This window comes from Aythya ferina (genome assembly GCF_964211825.1).
Source record: "Aythya ferina genome assembly, chromosome: 2".
Lineage (NCBI taxonomy): Eukaryota > Metazoa > Chordata > Aves > Anseriformes > Anatidae > Aythya > Aythya ferina.
In genome coordinates, this window is record NC_140297.1 from 76,718,063 (window position 1) to 76,726,725 (window position 8,663).

At 36.7% G+C, this 8,663-nt stretch overlaps 1 long non-coding RNA gene across 1 annotated transcript in view; it reads right to left on the minus strand.

Annotated features, from left to right (window-relative positions):
- Positions 1-8,184, minus strand: part of LOC311432904 — a 587,624-nt gene extending 579,440 nt beyond the window's left edge. The window contains exon 1 of the long non-coding RNA XR_014690412.1: positions 7,962-8,184. This is a non-coding gene — a long non-coding RNA (uncharacterized lncRNA). The remainder of the gene's footprint in view (positions 1-7,961) is intronic.
- Between the last annotated feature and the right edge of the window lie 479 nt (positions 8,185-8,663).

Consider the following 8,663-nt stretch of genomic DNA (forward strand, 5'->3'; position numbering starts at 1 on the left):
CAGTAATTTTGATTTCTGCTTTCTTTCATGAAGAAAATCACTTTCTTCCCCTGTTTAAATTCTTTCTGAAATACTTCTGCCACTACTGTGAATCAGTATTTCCCTCACTAATTATTTTTCTTCTTCTTGCTTTCCCTTCCAATTTAATTTAATCACAAGCCCTTCCTCACCTTATCCAATGAATGAAAAAAAATATATAAAAAAGCATCTCAATGTTTTTGTGTCCTTTTTCCATCCTACCTTCAAGTTTCCACAGTTCTGGAAAAAACAATGACAACAGCAAAACCGTTTTTCTTGGCTCACCTCATAGATACTTTCAATTCCCTCCTGTCACTTTTCTGTCCCATCTGATCTTGGTTTCAGGCCACTCTTAACAGCCTAGAAAGTTCAATTCTCAGTAGTCTGATTCTTTTTCTCACACTTGCCCAGACTTGTAAAATACTTTTTTTTTTTTTTTTAGTTAATTTGTTTTAATATATGTATAAATATAACGTTTATATTATGCATTTAACTGTATGAGAAAAAAGAGAGTCACTAATTTGTTTCTTCAGTTAAACCTCTATTACCTTTATCCTACCCATAGGCAAAAGTCTTTTTTTCTGTACATATATATGTATTTTAATTATTATTTTTTAAAGGAACATACTAAGATATCTAAATATTTCAATATTTGGAAGACAGTGAAAATTTCTCATAAAATCTTGTTGACTGGCTTTTATCTAGGGTAAAATTAGAACTATTAAGAATTAGAGTGAATAACAATCGTCTTTTTATTATTTATTTATTTATTTATTTATTTATTTTTTATGAGTAGCACCAGGATGTGGGTGTTCTGGTTGTCAAATGAGTTATATGAGTCTATGATTCTATATGAAGAGAGTTCATGTTAAACTTTCTAGGCTGTTAAATATGAACCATATTTAATAAATATGAACCATGGTGAGGACCAATGTTTCTAAAGCAGGAAATAGAACGTGTACTATAATGTAACATTTTTTTCTATGACAGTACAAGCCTACTTTTTGTTATTTCATGAGCATAGAACACTTCTGCCTGTGCTCAAAGAGAAAGCTGTTAGAGGCAGTTTGCTGTTGGCCACTGGAAGGTTAAAATCTTGATAACTTGGGCATAGATGTGGAAGTGTGAGAAAGAAAATATTGAATAGTCTTTGTTTCTAACTGAAGCTCAGCATAGACCTACTTGAGTAATTCATATAACTATTCTATGTTATCCAGCACTACTGGTTTATATATTATCCAATGTTGTGGAAACGTAAAAGGGAGATCATTCTGAATATATGTTGAATATTACTGGTCATACTGAAAAAAAATGAAATGTAAAGATAATTTCTTGTAGGTTGTAGCTTGGAGCTTAATGGAGAGAGAAAAAAGCAACTGATTGGCTCTCTGCAGCTGTTGCTGTTTTTCATGCTTCAGAGGGAAAGAAAAGACACAGAGACCCCTCACCTCAGTGGTACAGGAACTGCTGGGGATGACTCTGAATGCCATGATGCTGCAGAGACAGGTGGCATTGGGAAAACTAAATGAAAAGAAAAACACTTTTCATTTCAACAGAATTCAAGAGAAAGGCTCTTCCATATCTCTGACACTCTTCCATATCTATCCTTATTAAATTATTAGTTCTACTTTCAGGTAGCAATTAACATCTGTTTCTGCTTGCCTTTAAACTTGAAACAGTTCAAAGTTGAAAGGTCAGTTACTAATAAAATAGAAATATTAAATTTTATTTCCATACTGGGAGTCTATCATATCTTGCAAAACAAAGCCTTCAAAAGCTAGAAATACCCATGTCATCACTATCTTTCTACGTTCTGTCAAGCTTCTAACATACCAGCAAGCCATTTTACAGTTTTTTAAGTGACATGGTGAAATTGCCTACTGAAGCTCTCCTTTCATTGTATAGTTCAGTATACTGAACAGGAAGGATAAATCAAGTTTGAATGATGTCCTTCGATACCTTCAATTCAGTTCCTCTATAAATACATTATTCTTTTTATTTTTATCTTTTTAACTGAGTGTCTTCTACTGCAGTACTTCCTCTGCAGTAGAAACAATAAAGGGACCCAATTCTTAAAGATACCATTCATGTGTCATCTTGTCTTAGTCCTCTGCATTCTACAGCTTTCCTGACAAATAAAGGCACTTGTGCTTAACCAAACTAAAGGTGTGCCTGAGACTGTGAATTCTGAGTTTCTAACTGTGCAGCCTAAATAATCTCTTGCATTAGCCACATTTACGCATTATTTGGCATGCTGTTTAGATTTTAAAGTGTTCTGCAGGAGATGAGTGCATTCTGATAACCAATAAAAAAATAAAATCAAACTGATTAATGAGACACAGACTAGCCCGGCACTGTCTAGCGTCTCCTACACTGGATACCCATTATGGGCTGACATGCTGCCTTTTCCCTGAAAGAGATGTGGAATACCTGCTTACATAGTAGCTACTCATAGCTAGGCTATGACAGCACGTTGTTGCTGCTGAGTGGATGGGTCAGTAGGTAGCAGAGCCCTTCTAGACAGTGGCTATATCCCTGAACCTTTGCTAAGTCCTGACACTTCTTACTCTTGCACCTCTTTCCCTATTTCACAGAGAGGTATGTAGGCTGCTGCTAACACCAAGGAAAGGCAAGATGGCAAGTGCTTGTGCAGAAAGAGTAGATGCAAAAATGAAAGAAACAACACCAGAAGCACAAATCCAACCCCTGCAATTGCCATAGACTGCACCAGTCTTTAGCTGTGTAGATGCTGTATTCCTGAGATCTATTAGCACATACTAACACACACACAAGAGTAGTGTCCAAGGGAAAAAAGAACACCCTTATGTCGAAAGCAATGGAGCCGAAACTGATCAAAATATGCAGCACAAGCTTCAAGTTCTTTAAAGATTGCTTTCAATTAGAGTATAATTTAATACTTAAGTAAATACATTAAGTTTGGAGATTTAAGTACACCCTTATCAGGGTTGGGTATTACAAAGCTCTTCAAATTCAAAGAAACATATAAGTATCCATACCATTTGAACATGTGAAATCTCAGGGGCTTTTACATATGATTTTCCTTTGTTTCTAGCTTGTTTTCCAATGTATATAGCTGTTCTGATCTTTCATTTTTATAATTTCACAAGATCCAATTTTCTACATCATGCATCTCATTTCCAACTATACAGAATTTTGTACAGAATTGAACACAAATTCATTAAGTTCTTTAGCAGACATTTGTATTCTCAGCTTTTTAACTTATCTACACTGAAAATTCACAGAAGAATCAAGAATCTATTTTATTTAAAAGAATGCTTTTAAAGATAAGAATGTTAATATTGATTAACAATTAATAATGATTCATTTTTATTTTTTTTTTACCAAGACAGATTATTTTATTTTATTTTGTTTTGTTTTGTTTTGTTTTGCTTTGTTTTGTTCTGTTCTGTTCTGTTCTGTTCTATTCTATTTATTGGTGAGGGTAAAGAAGTCATTTAGGCTGAACTGCAACAAATATTCCACACAATCCTCTTCAGAGGTGTTTTGTATATCTTATTTTTCCCATACATTTGTAATAAAAGTAAAGGTAAAATTGGTGAAATAGTAATAACTTGTTATGCTATGCTAGACACTGTAGTGGATCAGGTCTCTTCAGTCAGAAGATGAAACTGACCTTTCATGTTCAGAGAAACATGCTCTGAGCTAGCTGATATAAATGTAACCACCACTTTGCCCTAACAAATATTTTCAGTCTGAAGTATGCTGCCAGTCTGTGCTAAATTTATAAGTTTTGGAGGCTGGAGGGAATGAGGTAAACTGCAACATACAGGAAATCCACAACAAAAATACTTTAAAAGTAAAATTGCTATGTATATTATGTTGTTCACATACCATCAGTACTTGGCTGCTCAGTCTGAAAATAACTTCACAATGCAATAGTTAAAACACTTTTCTCTACACAGTTTCAAAGCTGCATACAGATAGTTAAGATTTTTAATCTCAGAAGACTCCTAGGAATGACATGGCTCATTTTTCAGCTGAAATATCAATGCATAACTGCTACACTTAATATGTGGGATAAGTAATGTTTTCACACGTTTAAGAGAAATCTGAATAATTAAGTATTATCCTGCCTCAAATAAGAGACGGTTACATTGCAGGATTTTGTGGAATATTTTCTAGTGAATAATGCGTCTATGTGTTGCTCTTTTAATATAAAAAAGTCAGGCTCAGTAACCTGCAAAGTATGTCTTACAATAATTGCAAATCTACAGAGTATCATTAGTACTAAATAAATAGACCTTAAACACTGACAAAATTATCATCAAGTGACCTCTCAAATCAAGAACCAGAATTCAATTTGTTTTTCCCTTCTGTATTAACAAGTTCTGCAGAAGTGCTAGATAGTCCCAGTTACGTTTACCAACTACATAAACTAGTACAAAAACAGTTGTAGTAAGCATAGTTCAAAACAGATCTGAAGCAAAAAGTTACAGTTGAAATTAGACTTCAGAGTACTTTTCCTACTTATAACATATTCTGTGTAGAAAGAATTTGTTTTAGGTTGATTGAATACCCCATTACCAATTCACACTGCAGATATATTTTGAAACTGAGGCTGCAGAAGAGTTGCATGTTGTTGAATGCAAAGCAGTATTATAGGCTTTAAGAAATTTCAAATAGAATAAAATAACACAGATGTAGAAAATTAGTTTAATTTCAGATTTTAAAACTGTAATTTTTTCCATATTCACTTAAATGAAGAGTCACAAATGAAGGGAGATCCCCCACACGCACACACCTGCACCTCACCCCCCAATCTCCCCACAAAATTAAAAAAAAATCACCTCCAGAGATTTTTCCAGTTTTAGACATGCTGATCCTCATCTGGCCAAGGAAATTCACACGAAAATCAGACCTATTATCCCTATGTCATTGCCTCAAAAATCAAAAAACTACCACAGATCCGTCTAGAGGAATATTTTAAGGGATTTAAAGAAAATATTAAGACATAGACACCGGTATCTTTCCTGTGTAATCAATGCTTAGAAAAAAGCAAAATGTACCTTTTGGTATCCCAGCTCTGACTTAGACAAAAACACGAGAAAAAACATGAGATGTTCAGCACTTCAGACTGAGTTACCATTTCTCAGGTAACAAAGTCTTTTTGCATTATAAGTTTTAGTCGGTCAATCCACAGGAAAAAATGGCTTCTTGCCACACAGTTGTGCTTGTAGTAAGTCTAATTTGCATAATAGCTAGGAAAACATGAACAATCACCAGTTATATGCTATAAACCTCAACAAAAAATGTATGCTGCATACTACTGTATAAACGAATATGGCAGACTTTGATTATCCTAAAAAGATCATGTGTCAATTGAAATGATTCACTTTTGAAATGCAAGCTCCTTATTTCAGTTTATGTCACAAGAAAAAAGATTTAAATTCATAACTAAGGCACCTCATGAAAGCGAAAACATAAAACCGCATTGGAAACAAGTCAGTTAGAACATGTTTTTAAAGGAGTTGGGACAAAAAGATCAGTGTAATCCTAAAAACAAACAAAAACAAACAAACAAAAAATCCTACTGATAAGTCAACATAAATGAATCGTATTCAAATAATTTTTAGTCTAGTATTTGTGATAGTTAAAGATTACTTAAGAAAAAAATAAAAGATTTAAAATGTTTTAAAACATTTTTAAATTAAAATATTCTTTCATTTAAAGTTTCTTAACTTTAGCAAAAAAGCTCAGACTTTTTCCTTGGTATGTTATGTACAGAGCAGTTCATCCTGTTGTAGATGTTTGTCCTTGATTTTGTTGAGTGCTGTGTATTTTCTTACTTTCCTTACTACAATGAGATGTAGAATTAGTATCAGAGTATTGTGTAAAGAAAATAAAAGTCAATCTGAATGAAAATAGACTCTACTAAGGATCACTATGATTTATTTTTTCAGCCTATACTTTACCTCTATATTTTGTTGATTTTGCTTATTTAAACAGCTGTAACTAACAGCTAATCAGTTTAAAAAAATGTAGTTAATGCTTTTATCCAATGAAAATGAGGTTCTTATTTCTGTGCTTACCTTTTTTATTTGTTAAGCTTTCAATAAAATAATTATTTTCCAAACTTGTTTTTGTGTGATGTAAAGATTTTTGTTAAGGTTATTTTATGTAATTACCCTCCTTCCTTTCACATAAGTAAATAATAAATGTACTTATGCACTGCAGTGCAAGAAAAGAAGGAGAGAACACCATTCTAAGCATAAAATCAGAATATTTCTCACCGACGTGTACACTTCAGTGTCAGTAATACAATATACTTCCAAATTTTTCTAAATTTGGCTTCAGATAGCTTTGATATATGCCCTTTCCTGTAGAGTAATTCTAAAGGAATGAGAATGTCACTACCATCCATGTCAGACTAGACAACACTATAGTTGATTTCAGTATTTTATGAGGATTTAATACAAAATGAGATAAGAAAACATTAAAACATTTCAGTTTATCCAAAGAATATTTCTACTAAAAGGAGGGAAGTCAATGAAAATATGAGTATTTTGATAAACTGAGATAGTTTTTTATGGCTTTGTTTATGATTTCTATGACCTTTTGAGATGGTTTTGTGTGGTTTTTTTATGATTTCTATGGCCTTTTATCTTTATTTGTTGGAAAGCACATTCCTGTATAGACTAATTAACTAAAGAGTTAATGGCTATGTTAGTATCTAAGACTCTTTTGTTGGTCTGAGTTAAAATTATCTAGACAGGGCTAGCTAAGTAATATTTCATCTTCAGGTTTGTCTAGTAATTCCTACATCAACTTTTCTGTATGAAACATACATTGTGCTCCTGAGCCTTTTATAGGCAAAAAAAAAAAGAGCGTAACATTTTGATTTCTTTAAAAAAAAAAAAAGGAAGGAAGGAAGGAAGGAAGGAAAGAAAGAAAATAAAAATAAACATGTTTCCGTATTCCTTCCTTTAGTACCTTGGTAGTTTGTCCAAATGTATCATTCCATTATATTTCATCACCAAGTAAAAAATAAATATATTTTTTTTAATTTAAAAAATAAATAGTTTTTTGTTTAAGTAAGTAAACAGTAAAAGGAAGACTAGCGATAATGTGGGTCCCTTGCTGAATGACGGGGGTGTCAGGCCAGTCAGTCTCTGTCCCTGGAAAGGTTTTGGAAGAGCTTGTTCTGGATGCCATCTCCAAGCAATTGGAAGAGAAGGTTATGAGGAGTAGTCAGCATGGATTCACCAAGGGTAAGTCGTGCTCGACCAACCTTGTAGCCTTCTTTGAAGGCATCACCAGCTGGGTAGATGAGGGGAGAGCAGTGGATGTCATCTACCTGGACTTTAGCAAGGCTTTCAATACCGTCTCCCAGCAGGTCAAGGGAGGTGATCCTCCCCCTCTACTCTGCTCTGGTATGGTGGTTTTACTTGAGTGGGCAGCCGAGATCTACCACAACTGCTCTCTCACTCCCCTTCCTCAAAGAGGAATGGGGAGGTATTACAATGAAAAAGGCTCAAGGGTTGAGATAAGGACAAAGAGATCGCACAGTAGTTATTATGACAGGCAAAACAGACTTGGCATAGGGAAACAGTAAGATTTATTGCTTCTAACTAACAAGCTAAAAAAAACAAAAGCACCTTCCCCTCCATCCACCCTCTTCCACCTCTGCCCCCCGAGTGGCGCAGGGGGACAGGGGAATGGGGGTTATGGTCAGTCTACAGCGCTTCTTCTCTGCCGCTCCTTCTCGGTCACTCTCGTCCCCTGTGCTGTGGGGTCCCTCCCACGGGATACGGACCTTGATGAACTGATCCGGTGTGGGCTTCCCACAGGCAGCAGCTCTTCCAGAACTGCTCCAGATACGGGTCCGTACCTTGGGGTCCATCCCTCAGGAGAAAACTGCTCCAACCTGGCTCCCCCATGGGCAGCAGCTCCTGCCAGGTCACCTGCTCCTGCGTGGGCTCCTCTCCACGGGCTACAGGTCCGGCCTGGAATCTGCTCCGGCAGGGGTCTTCCACAGGCGGCAGCCTCCGTCGGTGCAGGGCCACCTGCTCCACCATGGTCTCCTTCACGGGCTGCAGCGTGGAACCCTGCTCCACCGTGGTACTCCATGGGCTGCAGGGGGACATCCTGCTTCACCATGGTCCTCACCACAGGCCGCAGGGGACTTCTGCTTCAGCGCCTGGAGCACCTCTCCCCGTCCTTCTTCACTGACCTTGGCGCCTGCAAGGCTGTTTCTCACTCCCTTCACTCTCCCAGCTGCTGTGTGGCACAGCATTTTTTTTCCTGTCTTAAATATGCTCTCACAGAGGCGCAAAACAACATCGCTTATTGGCTCAGCTCGGGTCAACAATGGGGCCCTTACCAAACATGGGGCAGCTTCTAGATCTTTCTCACAGAAACCACCCCTATGGCCCCCTGCTACCAAAACCTTGCCACGTAAACCCACTACACCTGGTCAGGCCTCACCTGGAGTACTGTGTCCAGTTCTGGGCTCCCCGGTACAAGAAAGACAGGGATCTCCTGGAAAGAGTCCAGCGGAGGGCCACAAAGATGATACGGGGCCTGGAGCATCTTCCTTATGAGGAAAGGCTGAGAGAACTGGGTCTGTTCAGCCTGGAGAAAAGAAGACTGAGACGGGATCTCAT